Genomic DNA, 17,404 nt, shown 5'->3' with positions numbered 1-17,404 from the left:
AACAACTGTAGAGGCTGCAAAAGTACTTCATAAAGAGGATCCTAGGCCTTAAACATTTGTCCTATATTGACAGACTAAAAAAACTTCAACTATTCTCTGTCTCATATTGCCTACTTAGAGGCAATCTCTGCTTGACTTACAAAGACATGTCTGACCCAGCTCGGTTAGAAATGCTATATCTTAAGAAATTCCAATCCCTCCGCACCACACGCTCCAGAGACCTCAACCTCATTACTACAATCAACAAAACATGCTGGAGAGACAGGTTCATAACCCAGAGACTGCCCATGCTATGGAATAGATTTCCCATGCATATCAAGCTGAGCACCTCACTGGCCCTCTTCAAGAGAAATCTTGATGAGTGGATGGGAAATAGAAAATTCACCCCAGGGATCAACCCAGTGGCTTTACTCAACAGAGGCACTGGGCACTAAGGTCAGGTGGCACGGCACAATGCCAGGGTGATCCTATGTTCTAGGCTTGTAATCCAGGGCCATTAGCCTAGTACACACATATGAACCTATGAACCTAAATTATGGAAGGCCGCTGTCCCCCCCAACATTGTCATATTCTCACTGATGAGGGTGGACCACAAAACTGTCTCCTTCAGAATAAAAATTAAGTTGATAACCCAAGCAAACCCTATAACAGTTAATAACTATTATAAAGTAAACCACATCTTAATAAGCAATAGTTTGTCAAAATTAAATGCTTCTCCCAACCCTGAGTTTACAGCAAATATGTGGAATTTTTCACAGAGACCCCATACAGTCATGTATACATCTGTATAGAGGATGCTGCACCTACTAGAAATGAGTGCAAAAGAAAATCTAAAAACAAATCACACAGGCAGAATCCTAACCTTAATAGAGTATATAACAAAAGGAAGCACAATCATGGCTAAAATCAGGAAGATCAAGTCCCATAATAATAGGAGCTCTCTAATCAAATAAAAGGAAAATAAAAGGACTAATTAAGTCCAAAAGTGCCAGTTACAAGGTCAAAATAACCTTACTGGCTAAAGACAACAACAAGGCCTTCTATAACTTATCCAAGGCCTCAGAGGCATCACAGACAAGTGTGCCAAACTGGTGGTCAGAGATGGCCCCTTCAGTGAGCAGATCAAAATAGCAAATTTGCTGGCTGACAAATTGAGCTCAAACTTCACCCCCACTCCCCCGGCCTCCCCCATTGAAATACCTGTTAGCAAGCCAACCCACCTATTAACAGGGACCATATTCTGTCAGCATTACTAAGGCCAAAAACATGGCCTCAATGGGCTCCAGCACTATCCCAGAATGTCTCCTAAATAGCTTGAGACATGACCAATCAAGACCACTTGAGACACTTTCTAACTAGAGTCTGAAAACACACATTTTTACCATGAGAATAGAGGACTACAATGAGTTATCCAACTTCACAAGGGTTGACCACTACAGACCTATTAGTCAGCTTAGTCTGATATACTAAGCCAAGCCATGAGATAAATTTTCATGAAAATGATCAACAAAGACATAGGCAGCTTTCAGACACTGGAGACAGTATGGTTTGGCTTTGTCAAGGGGTGCTCATGCCTACCAAACCAGGTGGACGTCTTTGAGAAAATCATCAAGGCAATCAATGAGAGGGAAATATTACATACTGCCTACCTGGACCTAGCTAAGGTATCCAGTATAAAACCCCAGTCAGGTATAGTTGACAAACTCACCAAACTGGGCATAAATCCCTACATAACTCACTGAATTGCCAAGTGGCTCATAGTTAGTATTGCTGATATGAATCAGACTGGTCATAAGAGACCAGTCACTAGTGGGGTAGACCCTTCCTATTTAGGATCTACCTCATGGAGGTAAAGCCTAATGTCAAGTGCCTTTGGTTGACCAAGTTTGTAGATGATTGCAAATTGGGAGCGATCATAGAGTCCCCAATGACAAAAATATCTCTACAAGAGCATTTAAAAAACACAAATGGCTAGAGCCAAATTTATGGACTAAAATGTAATAGCAAGAATTGCATTATAGTGTATTTTGGAAAAACTGCCACCCAGGCTAATTACTCCATCAATGAGATATTCCTAAGAGTTGACCTCTTAGTCAGGGATCTGGAAACATATGTAGACAGTAATCTGGTCTTTGACCAAAGTTTTGCCAGTGTAGTAAGAAAATCATTTTATGTCACCCAACTGATAAGTAAGGGCATCGCATCGGGTACAAGAAGGTCATAATAGTGCCAGTTTATCTGGCCCTTATCAGACCCATCATTGAGTATAATGTCCCCTTGGGTATGTACCTGACTGGACATATGCAATAGATGGAATATCCAGAAAGGTTCCTTATCAGGAGAATCCAAGGTATAAACACAGTGTCCTATACTGATTGCCTTAAAGCCCTTTCACTTTTCTCTGTCTCCTACAGATTACTGAGAGGCAATCTATGTCTGGCATGGAAAGCATCCTTGGCTGCAACTCTGATGAAGCTTTTGTACACCTGCAAAATTAACACCATCATAACTAATAGATCCAAAGATTTAAATTTTGCTTGTGACATAAGTAACATATTTGGGTGAGACAGATATGTGTCTTACAGGATCCCTGTGCTCTGGAGCATGGTCCCCATCCATGTGAAGCACAGTCCATCCTTAACCCTATTTAAGCTTAACCTTAACCAATGGATGGGAAATCAGAAATTCATATTGGATCTGGCCCATATATCTCTAACAGACAGAGCCAGACAGTAACACCCAAACAAATAAACATGTCATCCCCTACATAACCTCTAAAAGCTTCCTAACTAACATAGCACCTCCTAATAAATGTACATGATACAAGGGGCACAATTAGGTTGGATTGATTGGCTAGGCTTATAAAGGCCCTGATGGTCCTTAGCCTAGTATATAACTATGAACCTATGACCCTATATGGTAGGCATAAACAAATACCCCTAATAATTGTGAATAAACTCAGTCAATGGTTAGAAAAGGAATTAGGTAATGACTTACTGAGGTGAAAGAAGGGGAACATACCAAGGATACAAAAGAAACATTTCATCAAGAGATTATCAATATTAAACTGATAAGAAGAACAGATACTACACATGATCTTAGCCAAAAGGCCAAGAAGAGATGAGCAGAAATACAACAAAAAATGGAATTTTATTAATTAATTTATTTATTTATTTATTTGCAGTTGGTTTACCAGGATAGTCCATTGGGCCAAAAGAACCCGTTTTCAATGGAGTCCTGGGGAGAAAAGCTCCAAAAACAAACAAACAGACTAGGTACATACAATAGATTACTAATGATAATTATACAAATGTAAAACAAATACAAACATTGATTTCAATATTCAAGAAACATTTCAAACAATACAATCTTGTAAAGAAAAAGTGAGGTGTTTAGGCTTTGAAAAGTAATATTGCTTTGTCATACGGAGTAGTTATTTTGTAAGGAGAATTAGTTTTATAAAGTATAGTCAAAAGACATGAGCATGAAAGTGAGATCCCTGCTGAGAAGCCATTGTGATCTTAAATCTTATTAACCCATTATGCTCTTAAGATATCTTATTTAACTGAGATGGAATGTCACACATTAAAGAGTATAAACATCAATTAAAACTGGATTAAGATATATCATTTTTTAACTATAGGTTGGCAAATTTGCTACAGAAAAACAAAGACAAAGAATAATGAAATAAAAGAAGGTATGAAGAATATAAATGTAGCAATGTATGAGATAATTCTCTATAATAGCAACACGGCTTACAGATTGGTGCACTATTGTAGAATAATTGGAAGGATATTACAAAGAGATGACTTTTGATCAAAATGAGTATAAAGACTTAAAGAATCTGGAGGAGAAGAATGATTTAAATGGTTGAAGTGGTGGCATAACTGCTGGAGGAATAAAATATGGAATGAAAGGCTTAAAAAGAACAAAAGCAGCAGGGCAGGTGTCCTACTGAATGCAATTTATAAATTATGTCTGGAAAAGTGAGAGCCCTGCTGAGAAGCCATTGTGATCTTAAATCTTATTAACCCATTATTTAATAGATAATTCTCACAAGCTTTTTAGCTCAACATTTTGTCTGATCTGATACATGCAGCAATTAGCCACAGGTAATTTGCATATGCATATGCTTCCAGGTGAAATACAACAGATGCCTGTGCTTTATATCATTATATAATTGAAAAACATATGCATCTTTGATCTTAAAAATACTTTTTATTGTCAATGAATATTGAAGATACTTTTGATAACCTGGATAGAGTAAAGTTATGGCACAACACGAAAGAGAAATGTTTTCCTCACAGTTGATCACTTTAACTGCCTTATATGATCTAACATGGGTGAAGTAAAGAAATTAAATCAGGGACATGAACATCATACTAAGAAAAGTGAATAAAGTGAATATAAAACTATGTCAATGGTGTAGTATAGCTCTCTGTCTTTTGCTCATATATGCTGATATAGTGTTTGACATATTTGCTGGTGTAGCTTCATACACCAAAACTAGAGGCAAGAGCAATCCTTCTATAAATTATGAAATAACCTGTTGATTTTGGCTACACTGTTTGATACATTAAGATAACAAACTGGGGCCTGTAAGTGACTTCATGTATTATCATGACCTTCCAGTAAAGATATCAAAAATAAATCTAGTAAATGTAATAAAAACAAAGTCAGGTATACTAAAAACATGAGTTGTGGCATCAAGATCCATTTAAGGAGGAAAGTACTGCAATAAGTCTCAGACTTTACCTAATTTGGTAATTTATTCTTTAATAATAGATCGTAGTGAAGATATAAGAATGTTTACACTGAAGACTGGCAAACCAAGCACCAATACGCTGGCCAATGCTTCCTGTAATTCATCAATTCCAATACCCTGGACCAGCTCATTCTGAACCCCACTAGAGGAAGCAACATCCTTGACCTGGTTATTACTAACATGAGCGACCATTGTCAATCTCTCCCTGATAAGGCCACACTGTAAACTAATCACCATGGAAATCCACATCTCTCCCACAACCCCTGCAAAGGTAACCACCTTGAAAAACTTCTCCAAAGCTGACTTTGGACTCCTAAAAAACAAAGGTGACTAACTTCACGGCACCCATGCCAATGGAAAATAGCTGCATGACTGCCGAGTCATACACCAATGCACTGTACGAACATGTACACAGATGCATGGAACTAGCCATACCCAACAGAACCAAGATGCTTTCCTCCAATAAAAGGAAGCCAATTTGGTGGTCCCTTGCCATTAATAAACTCTACAACAGAAGGAAGAAACTGTTGGAGAAAAAGTTGAAGTCCCAAGACTGGAAAAGCTCCCTTATTAGCCTCAACAAAAAGTTGAGATCTCATATCAAATCCTGTAAAGCCAGCTATGAAGGCAGAATTGCAGCAGAAACTAAAAACAATCACAAAGCTTTCTATATCAAGAAACTCCACAGCAATATCCAGATTTGCTGTGAGATACTGCACAACGGTATGTCCTATACTCAGCCAACAGATATTGTCAACATACTGGCCGACAGATTCAGTGCTAACTTTACCCCCTCTCTCCCCACTAAAGCACCAATCACAATAATGAAAGAATGCCAGGCACCCAGCATTACTGCAGCACAGGTTAAAGCTGCATTGTCCATGGCCAGGAATGCAGCTTCCATGGGACCCGATAATATCCCTGCCTGTGTTCAACATGAAGTACACAGTGAACAGGCATCACATCTGTGTGTCCTGTTCAGTCACAGCCTCACCTCAGGCTTTGTCCCTTCCAAATGGTGCACTTCTACAGTCATCCCTCTCCATAAAGGGGGAGCGACATAAGACCCTGGGAATTATTGCCCCATTAGCCTGACAGTGATGATATGTAAAGCTATGGAGTGTGTCATTATGGCCCTGATTAACAAAGATATAGGAAATGTCCAAACTCTAGACCCCACGCAATTTGGCTTTGTGAAAGGGAGATCATGCCTGCTCAACCTGGTTGACGTATTTGAGTCAGTCACCAGGGCTGTAGATGAAGCAATGGCAGTGCATACAGCCTACCTTGATCTGGCCAAAGCCTTTGATACCATTCCTCACTTGGGAATTATTTATAAACTCACCAAACTAGACATCAACCACTATATCACTAGGTGGGTTGAAAATTGGCTCACAGATAGAACACATAGTGTGAAAGTAGTGGACTCCAAGTCAGACTGGCGACCAGTCATGAGTGGAATCCCACAGGGATCACTCCTGGGTCCTCTCCTGTTCAGCATCTACTTCTCAGAAGTTCAGGCCTACAGAAAGGGACTCTGGCTGACCAAGTTCGTAGACGACTGCAAGCTGGGAGCCATTATTAACTCCCCAAGTGATGCAGACATCCTACAGAAAGGCCTCACTGAGACCAGTGACTGGTGTCAAAACCATGGCCTTAAGCTTAATGCCAAAAAATGCTTCATCATCCCTTTTGGTAAAAACTCAGTTCCCACTAATTACCACATCAATGAGAGCCCACTGAACACTGAAGGTGTTGTAAGAGATCTGGGGAAGCAGGTTGACAGCAACCTCTCCTTTGACCACCACATTACTACTTTAGTCAGAAAGTCCTTCTATGTGGCACATCTCATTAGCAAGGGTTTTGCATCCAGGAAGAAAGAGGTCATAGTCTCTCTCTACTCTTCCCTATTAGACTAATTATCAAGTATAATGCTCCATTTGGTATGTACCTTGCTAGACACCTGCAACAGCTGGAGGGGCCACAGAAATACCTCATGAAGAGGATCCCAGGCATTAAGCACATGTCCTACATGGATAGACGCAAAAGACTCCAGCTATTCTCTGTCTCATATCACGTACTTGGAGGTGATCTCTGCTTGACTTACAAAGCCATGTCTGACCCAGCTCTGTTAGAAATGCTACATCTAAAGAAATTCCAGTCCTCTGCACCACACGCTCCAGAGATCTCAACCTCATTACCACACTCAAAAGAACATGCTGGAGGGACAGGTTCCTCACCAGAGACTACCTATGCTCTGGAGTAGAATTCCCATACATGTCAAGCAGAGCACCTCGCTGACCTCACTGAAATCCTGATGAGTGGATGGGTAATAGAATGTTCACCCCGGGGATCACTCCAGTGACTACTTGGTAGAGGCACTGGGAACTAACATCGGGCAGCACGATGCCAGGGTACTTCTATGGGCTAGGCTTGCAAAGGCTCCAGGGCTATTAGACTAGTACACATCTATGAACCTATGAACATTATTTAAAAAAAGGATGCTGCTGTAGGTGAGTATTCCATTCTGCCATTAATTTAAGTCAATTAAGCCAAAACTCCTTTGTAAGATAATATATGCAGGAGAAATACTGTATGATAGGAAAACACTGGCCCCGGGATTCATGAAGCTCGGCACAAGGACGGTGTTAGCCTTGCACCGACCATGTGGCGTAGAGATGGCACAGCAGCACCACATGCATATTAATGAAGGCACACTGCCATAATGGCCATGTGCATAGGAAACGTGCGTGAGTGCAAGGGGCGTGTCCAAGCGCTGCACAGAGGCGTGAACATGTCGGCTGCATATGAGCAACCTAAAATGCTGACTAGTACAGCCTGCCTCTAATAGTAATCACTCCTTTCAGTGTCCATGGATACTGAAATGTATGCAAAGCATACAAGACAGTTTTGCAAACACACAAAGGCACGTAGTTGAATATTGAGTCCCCGTCCCTCGAACAAATGATATTTAAAACCCCGTGTCCGTATTCCATTGTAGTATCGATAGTTATACCAAGTGGAAGTGAAACGCATCATGTTAGCACGCTGCCAATTGCTAAGCCTAACCCAATGGTTAGGGTTACCACTTGTCCCACATTGTGAGGGGAGTCCCCCTCTAGGCAGTTGTGTCCATACCAAAACCATTATAAATGTCAAATGTCCTGCGATTGTAGGACATAATTATGCCCCATATTTTATGTAATAGTCCCATACAATACTTATTTCCATATGTTGTTGTTGTTGTTGCATCTTTCGGCTTTTCCCGGTTAGGGGTCGCCACAGCGGAACTCCGGTCCGCTAATGATTGGCAGTAGATTTTTACGTGACGAGTTGCCGGCCCTGACGCACAACCTTCAACAAAGGTACGCCCATTCACACATGTCTCCACACAGAAAACGCTCTAGCTGAGAATCGAACAGGACAACATCTTACTGTGAGGTGACAACGCTACCACAGCGCCACCACCACGAGACACTTATTTCCGTATGTAAAATACCTAAATGTTACAAGAAACAGAATAAGCAAATAAACGAAATAAAATAAGCAATTAACTTCTACAACAATAAGCTTATATTTAGGCATAAAACTAAAGTACTATCCTTTGTACTGACCATGGGTATGTTTTGGCCTGTAAAATCTGATGTGTCCCGAAAATGTCCCATCCTGGTCATATGAAAAGGTGGCAACCCTACCAATGGTCAGAGCATTTGCCCAATATCTGGCCATTTGCGGTCCAAGTCGTCCTTGTCAGGAAGGCCCAAAGATGAATGGGTATGTATGTATTTTTATTTCTTATGGTTATACATTTGTAACTTTTAAAAATATTAGGGATATTTTAAAGTAATTTAACAGATTCTTACTTCAAAGATCTGTAATGTACAGGAAGTGTTTTAATATTTTAATAATTTAACATTAAGGTGATCGTCGGTTAATGTATAGTATTCTGAATTTTAAATTTTAAATATTGAATCTGTGACAATGCATTTTCCCATTTCTCTGCAATTTTTTGTATGCTTTCCAGTCTAATTAGTAGGCGTGTATGAGTTCAATTATTAATTAACACGTTGTGAATGGCTATTAGAGGATGTATTTAAGTTTTTGTAATACTGTGTTAATGTTTCGTCTTCTGAGGAAGGAGGGTCACTGTATCTTCTGAAAGCGTGTTGCTTAAGTTACTTGTAAAAATAAAGTTTCTGTATTGGGTGTGGATTCCAGCTCATCTTTTTTGTTTAAGTTTGCGATTTTTCTTGGTTTGGCTTTTTACCTGGGTCTACCTACCATGTCATGAAAGATAAGTATTTGTGTGTACCTATGTGCGTGAAGTACAGCATGTGGATAATCAGAAATGCTAGGGTAGTCCTCACAACCATATTGGTACCAGAGATATGTAGTGTACGCAATGTGTTCTGTTGACTGTTCCATGGGCCATCAACCAGAGAAGGGATGGATGGTGTCTGAGGAATATGGGGGTGGAGGGTGACGGGTAATGTAATAATTCACCAAGGGGAGACTGGGTTGGATGCACAATAGGTGAACTGGAGGTGTACGAGGGAGCAGTGGGTGAATCAGAAAGATAACCAAAGAACAATATTCACATCTGCAATACAACCTGACAGGCCATACTGTAGAACACAATCCCACAAACATATGAACATTAAAATGTGCGATACACATGTACAGAAATGTTACCGGCACATACCCACATAATGGTCTGGCCTGAACTGAACCAATCAAAAAATTCCCTGCACGTAGGTAAAGTTGCACGGCAACAGCATGATAAGTCCACAAACAAAAAAATGAAGCCAGCAACTGGAATAGATCCGATGAATTTATTTATAACTTCAGTGATAAAAGTCAAGCAAAAATGATGCATTTAAATAGTATCAGCATAGCGTCCTATTGGTGCAATTACAATTGCTCATTTAGTCCAGGTTTAAATAGTGCTCCTAATATGGTGATCCATTTCTTTTCTTTTGAATCAAGCAATGAATGCCATCCTGTTTTATTAAATCTACTACCTCTTATAATATCAATAACTACAAAGGAAAATTTGGCAGTTGTATGTACAAGAGTATGTTTGTACAAAGCATTATTTGGCCTTTTATTCCTAATGTTACTCATGTGTTCTGAGACACGGAATTTTAAAGGTCTAGAAGTTTGGCCAATGGAAAAAGAGCCACAGCTGCATGTTGCAAGATAGATTAACCATTCACTGCTACAATTTGCAAAAAATGAAATCTCATAAACCCCACGACAATTTCTACTGGTAAATTCTTTTGATTTGGCAAGTTGTCACAGTTTCTGCAATGTCCACATGGATAACAACCCACAGCAGGTTCCCCAGTTAATGTGGTTTGAGATAAAAGTGTGTTATCAGTATTGTGTGTGTGCTTATAATGATTAAAATAAGAAGCCAAGTTCCTTCCTTTGCGAAATGAAAACAAGCAAAGTTCAGGTAATAGGCCCGATAGTTCTGGAATATTACATAAAATATTCCAATTGGTGTTAATACTATGCATGAGAGCATTAGAGTTTCTGGCATAGGTGGTCACAAACCTGATTGGCTGTGTGACACTGTTGTCCTTGACTTTATATTTCAAAAATTCCTCCCTTGGGCACGTATTCACCCAATTGCTAACTTTGATAACATGTCCCATGGGATAACCTCTATCCCGAAACCTATTGATAAGGTCATGTCTATCTATATCAAAAACCTCCAGCTGGGAGCAGATCCGTTTGGATCGAATAAATTGAGATTTAGCAATGTTTTTGGCAATGTGCGGAGGATGAAAGCTGGAGGCGTGAAGGACCGTGTTGTATTCAGGATATTTCCTGAAAACTTGAGTAGCCAATGTCTCATCTGGCTGTCTGGTTAGTAATACATCAAGAAATGTAATTTTTTCTTTATGATAGTTCAGAGTGAACTGCAAACCCCAAATATTGTCATTAAGATATGAGATAAATTCCATTAGATACTCAACATCGGCCCTCCACACCATCCAGCAATCATCCAAATATCTTCTCCAAATATCAATTTCAGGAAGGTAGATATTATGGCTCAAGTCATAAATGATACATTCTTCTATATAAGCCATAAAGAGATCAGCATAAATGGGAGCAAAAGATGCTCCCATAGCTGTCCCTTTAACCTGCCAATAGCAAATGTCTTGAACTGAGCCATCCAACCCCAACACACCTGGATACATAATTGAATACCCATCATCCCCTCCACAGCACACCACCCCCCTTCCTGAACGTCCACCAAAACCACCCATACTCAGGCTGCTAGCTAGGCGTAGCCATATCTGCACATAGTGACCCCTACTCATATCTAGTAGGCAGTCTCACCCTAGGCAGTCTTAGGATTGCAAACTATGTACCCTTGCATGTATAACTCTACCTTATTTTCATAAAGCCAAAGGAATTGAGGTCATCAATCTCCACAATTTTTGGATATCCCTCATGGGATAAGTATCTGTTCTAAACATTAGACTTGGTGTCACGACATGATGTCCAGTCCTGTAGACATCTGGACACAAGTTGTATGAGCAGTAGTTGTCCACAAGACTGCTCAGCCTCCAGCCGGTCCTGCAGAACCTACGACCCGGGATTAAACACCTGACCATGATGCACGTCTCCCCACATGCATTATTGGGAATATATACCTTACACATTTGCATAGTGGCAGTCGGATATAGGGTGATTAAGGCACTTTAAAGCAGACATAAGTAGGGTTACCACCTGTCCCACTTTGTGAGGGACAGTCCCTTTTTGGGCAGTTGTGTTCTGACCAAAAATAATACAATGGCAAATGCCCTGTGATTGTAGGAAATACTTATGTCCCATATTTCATGTAACAGTTGAATAAAACAGTTATTTCTGTATGTAAAATACTTAAATGTTACAAGAAACAGAATAAGCAACTAAACTGCTACAAGAATAAGCTTTCATTTAGGCAAATAAGTAAAGTTCTAACCTTTGTACTGACCATGGGTATGTATCAGCCTGTAAAATCTGATGTGTGTCCCAAAAATGCCCCACTTTGCCATTTGAAAAGGTGGCAACCCTAGACGTAAGCTGGTATAGAAGCGTGTATGCACGACAGTAAGTGGCGGTGATTCAACGGTATGGGAAATTGTAAATAAGCATGCAGGTGTATATGCATGCATATGTACAGACCAATATATATATATATATATATATATATATATATATATATATATATATATATATATATGTAGATATGAAGAATGAACATGGTCACAATATAGCAGTCATAACGAATGTGAAGGGAAACAGCAGCGGAAACCCCCATAATATTTACTGCTGTTATATATCAGGATGGCCAGATGTGAGCACACCTCTGCATCCCCAACCACAGGTAGGATGCTAAAAGTGGAACCAATGATGTCCCCGTGCTAAGTCTGACTTTCAGCTAGGTACAGGGCAGTCCCTGTCCCCAGTCGGACAAGCCTAAACCCGGATGACCACATGAACACCCTGACAATCAAATACACGTATGTGCCAGGACTATAGGATTTGGAGGTCTACTTTGAGTGAGTCAACATGTGGCAAGGGTCCAGAGCAGTAGGGAATGGTGCATGTGTAGTAGTGCAGTTTTCCCAACAGGAAAATCAATGCCTGCTGTGTTAGTGAAGTGTTGAGTCGTGTCTTCAGGTAACTATGAACCATGGGTATACATATAAATGAAGCAGAACACCAATAGTGTAGTGGTTAAATCATTCGACTATCGAGCAGACATTGCCGGTTTGACTGCAGCACACACCATTTATGACGCGTAATCTGTATACAGGCATATCTTGCTAATTTTATGCTGTATAATGATATAATAACAATTAAATGTGAACTGGGGTGATGTAGCACAGTAAGAATGCAGACGGATTTTGCGTGACTTGAATCGGCAGTTAAACGGAAAACCGCAGCTGAAAAGTATTGTACTCACACTTTGTCCAATGGCCCTTGTTCTGCCCAGCAACACAATATACCGCATCGGCCAGGCCCGATGCCAGGACCCTACACATCACAATCAATGTGATTTACCACTAAGCCACGGCAGTTATACCTAACGTCGATGTTATCACAAATATAGCAGACAGCACATTCATTTAACAGTATGATCAAAGTAATTAAATCATATGATCAAAGTAATTAAACCATATAGATGTGTATGCATGCATACATGCATACAACACAGGACTAGCAAGACCAAACATGAGGAGAAGGTAACCACACACACAACAAACCCAGTCTCACATAAACCAACCACAACTGCAAACCAAACACATAAAAACACAAAGACATACTCGGAGGCTCTAATAAAAACTTACCTAAACAACAGAGGCTCCCAAAGCAGACACCCAAGAAAGCACCACCTCAAAACACAGCACATGCAACACATAGTACACAAAGTCAGTGTGCCAAACAATCACAGCCCTTAAGGCAAAACACCATGCCTGATACACTAGTAATAGGTGACTCTATAGTCAGACACACTGACGTTCCACTTACCAGGCTGAACAAGGAGAGGGTAACGGTGAGCTGCCTGTCGGGTGCTAGGATCCGCCACATAACACAAGCACTCAGGTCACTCCAAAGCAAGTACAAATATGACTCCGTCATTGTCCATGCCGGCATGAATGACCTGAGATGTACCTCCTTGGACTACATGAAAAGAGACATAGAGGAGCTCTCTGATTATGTAGCCCAGGCAGGTATGACCCTGACCCTGAGCAGCATCTTGCCCTCACCAAGAATGATGCCACAATACAAAGACAAGATGATCATCTTTAATAATTGGCTCAATTACTGGTGTCATTCTAGGGGGATCCAATGTCTGTCTGCTTGGGATGACATGCTGGACAAGCCATGCTGCTTCGCAAGAGATGGCTTGCACCTGTCACCACTGGGCGTCTGGATATTGGCTAAGGCTCTTGTCACCCCCATAGTGCCTTTTTTAGGCAAGGCTCAAAAGACAAACCCACCACCTTAGAAAACAAAAAAGGAAAAAAACTAAGGGTAATGCTGCTCAATGCCAGAAGTCTAAATCTCAAGATGCAGGCCCTCGAAGCACGCCTCAGTATGGAGAGCATCGATGTCTGTGCAGTAAATGAAACCTGGTTCAAGGCTCCTGAGAGCACCCCAGCCCTACCAGGTTATACCTCGTATCATGCATTTTGGCCCCAAAACTTGCGCTGAACCACAAAAGGAGGGGGAGTGTCCATATTCATTAAAGACACCCACACCTCCAGGTTAGTGGCAATGCACGAAGCATCGGAGACCATCCATGTGCAACTAACCATAGGCAAAACTGCTATACAACTTTTAGCATGCTACAGACCACCCTCTCAATCTCAGGAACTCCATTCAGCCTTCCTGAAGACACTGGAGGATATGAGTGTCTCGCCAAATACCATCATATTGGAGACTTCAACTACCCAAACATAGACTGGGTACATTATTCAAGCCCCAACACCCTAGCCCAAAGGTTCCTGGAATTTATCAACTCAAATGCGATGGAACAACTAGTCACCTCCCCCTCAAGGGGAAATAACATACTTGACCTGATCATCACAAACATGGGGACAAAATGCCCAACACCGGAAGTATACCCCTCACTAGTGAGATCAGACCACAAACTAATAACCCTAGATATTCATATCCCACCTCCACCCCCAGCACAAAAGACCACAGTGAGAAACTTCTCAAAAGCCGACTTTACACTCCTTAGGACTGAAATGGTATCCTTCAAGCTCCCTGGGCCAGTGGAAACTGCATCCCACACTGCTGAATCCTTCACAAATGCTTTCTATGGACATCTCCAAGAATGCATGGATCATGCAATCCCAAATAAAACCAAGACCCTTTCCACCAAAGGCAGGCGTCCTATCTGGTGGACCCCAGCCATAAACAAACTTTATAACAAGAGAAGGAAGCTACTGCAAGACAGAGCAAAATCCCATAAAGGGAAGGCATCTCTGATTAGCACTAGCAAAAAACTATGTTCTCTCATAAAATCATCAAAGGCCAACTTTGAGAGAAAAATCGCTAAGGACACTAAAGATAACCACAAGGCCTTCTTCAGTTATGTTAGAAACCTGGGCGGAAACCCTCAGATATGCTCAGAGTTAGTTCATAACGGCAAGAAATACACTGAACCCACAGATATTGCCAACATACTGGCAGACAGGTTCAGTGCAAATTTCTCCCCTCACTCTCCCCCAAAAGATGAAATATTTATCCCAGCTGAATGCAACCTCCCTGACATCTCAGATGTCCAGGTGAGAGCTGCTCTCAGCAAAGCTAAAAATACAGCATCTATGGGACCAGACGGTGTCCCGGGTTGCGTGCTATGTGAACTCCTAGAGGAGCTAAACCCACACATAAGATTGCTGTTCAATCTTAGCCTTACTACAGGATATGTCCCTGAACACTGGCGTACAGCAACAGTGGTCCCACTCCACAAAGGAGGCACCTCTACAGACCCTGGAAACTACCGCCCCATAAGCTTGACCAGCCTGGTCTGCAAAGCTATGGAAAGGATCATTATGGAACTCATAAACAAAGACAACGGGGACCTACAGACAATTGACCCTACCCAATTTGGCTTTGTAAAGGGCAGATCCTGCCTTTTAAACCTGGTGGACTTTTTTGAAACAGTCACCAGAGCCATCAATGAAGGCAAAGCAGTTCATACAGCCTACCTGGACCCGGCAAAAGCCTTCGACACAATACCCCACTCAGGCATCATAGACAAGCTAGACAGCCTAAATGTAAACCCGTATGTCACAAGATGGGTTGCAAACTGGCTAAAAGACAGAACCCACAAAGTCAGAATAGCTGCAGCTATGTCAGATTCTAAGCCAGTCACAAGTGGAGTCCCACAGGGCTCTGTCTTGGGACCCCTCTTATTCGGCATTTATTTCTCAGATGTGCAGGCAAACATAGGGGGTTGTGGCTGACTAAGTTCGCAGATGACTGCAAACTAGGTGCCATAGTCGATACACCAGCTGACACATGCATCCTTCAGAAGGGCCTTACAGAAACAAACGACTGGTGCCAGAGTCATGGCCTTAAACTAAACACCAAAAAATGTATAGTCATCCCCTTTGGGAAAAACAAAGTACCCACAAATTACCACATAGGTGGTAATCCATTAAGTACAGAAAAAGTAATCAGGGACCTGGGGACCCAAGTTGACAGTGACCTCTCATTTGACACCCACGTCGCCAAAGTGGTTAGAAAGACCTTCTACCTTGCCCACCTTATCATGAAGGGATTCACATCCAGATCAAAGGATGTCATTGTACCCCTATATTCCTCCCTTATCAGGCCTATGATTGAGTACAATGCCCCATTTGGTATGTACCTCACCCGGCACCTGCAGCAGCTGGAGAGACTCCAAAAATACCTCACCAAGAGGATCAAGGGTCTCCAACATATGTCATATGCTGCCAGACTAAAGAAGCTCCAGCTCTATTCAGTAGCATACCGCCTACTCAGAGGTGATCTGTGCCTGACGTACAAGGCCATGTCCAATCTGGAACTAATGGACATGCTCCACTTCGAAAAATCCAAATCCATCAGAGCCACGAGAGATAAGGATCTAAACCTCAGAACAAATATGAATAGGACATGCTGGAGGGACAGATTCATAACCCAGAGGCTTCCCGCACTCTGGAACAGGATCCCAGTCCATGTTAGGCAAAGCCCCTCACTGACTCTCTTCAAGAGAAATCTTGATGAGTGGATGGGTGATCGTAGGTTTACCCCGGGGGTCATCTCTGTGTCATTACTAGACAGAGGCACAGTAAACTAAATTTATTTTGTACACTTATGTATCATTACATGGGGTGGCGAAAGCCACATACACTATGGCTAGGCTTATAAATGCCCTAGGGCAGATAGCCTAGTACTATACTATGAAACTATGAAACTATATATATATATATATATATATATATATATATATATATATATATATATATATATATATATATATATATATATATGCACATATAGGGTAACCTCCTGTCCCACTTTGCAAGGGACTTGGCCAGTTGTGTCCTGTACACCTAGTGTCAAATGGCAGATATCCTGAGATTTAATGACAAAAATATGTCCTATATCTATGTAATAGTAGCAAAAAACAGTTATTCTGTATCTGAAACACCTAAATGTCATAAGAAACTGAATAAGCAACTAAAATGCTACAAGAATAAGCTGTCAATTAGGCATAAAAGTGAAGCCCTGTCCTTTGTACTGGCTGTGGTTATGTGTCGGCTAGCAAAATCTTGACGTTTGTAACAAATAAGTCCCACTTTGGCCATTTGAAAGGGTGGCAACTATATATATAATATATATATAAATATATATATATATATATATAAATATATATATATATATATATATATATATATATATATATATATATATATATATATATATATATATACACACAGAACAAACATGGGAACAAAAAAGCAATCATAATGAATGCGAAGGAATATAGCTGGCCAGAGGCGGTCAAAATCCCTGCCTCTTTACCCACAGGTAGGATGCTAACAGTGGGAGTAATGTTGTCCACATGCAAAATCTGACTTTCAAATGGGTAGAGGG

At 41.0% G+C, this 17,404-nt stretch overlaps 1 protein-coding gene and 1 pseudogene across 1 annotated transcript in view; one reads left to right on the top strand and one right to left on the bottom strand.

Annotated features, from left to right (window-relative positions):
• LOC122813598 (vitellogenin-like) overlaps positions 1-17,404 on the top strand; it is a 1,233,092-nt gene that overhangs the window by 484,572 nt on the left and 731,116 nt on the right. The gene's annotated exons all lie outside the window — the stretch shown is intronic.
• On the bottom strand, positions 3,022-3,122 carry LOC122814621 (annotated as a pseudogene).

Source organism: Protopterus annectens, chromosome 10.part0, assembly GCF_019279795.1.
Source record: "Protopterus annectens isolate FY-2018-M chromosome 10.part0, PAN1.0, whole genome shotgun sequence".
Classification (NCBI taxonomy): Eukaryota; Metazoa; Chordata; order Ceratodontiformes; family Protopteridae; genus Protopterus; species Protopterus annectens.
This window is presented reverse-complemented; position numbering and strand designations above follow the sequence as displayed.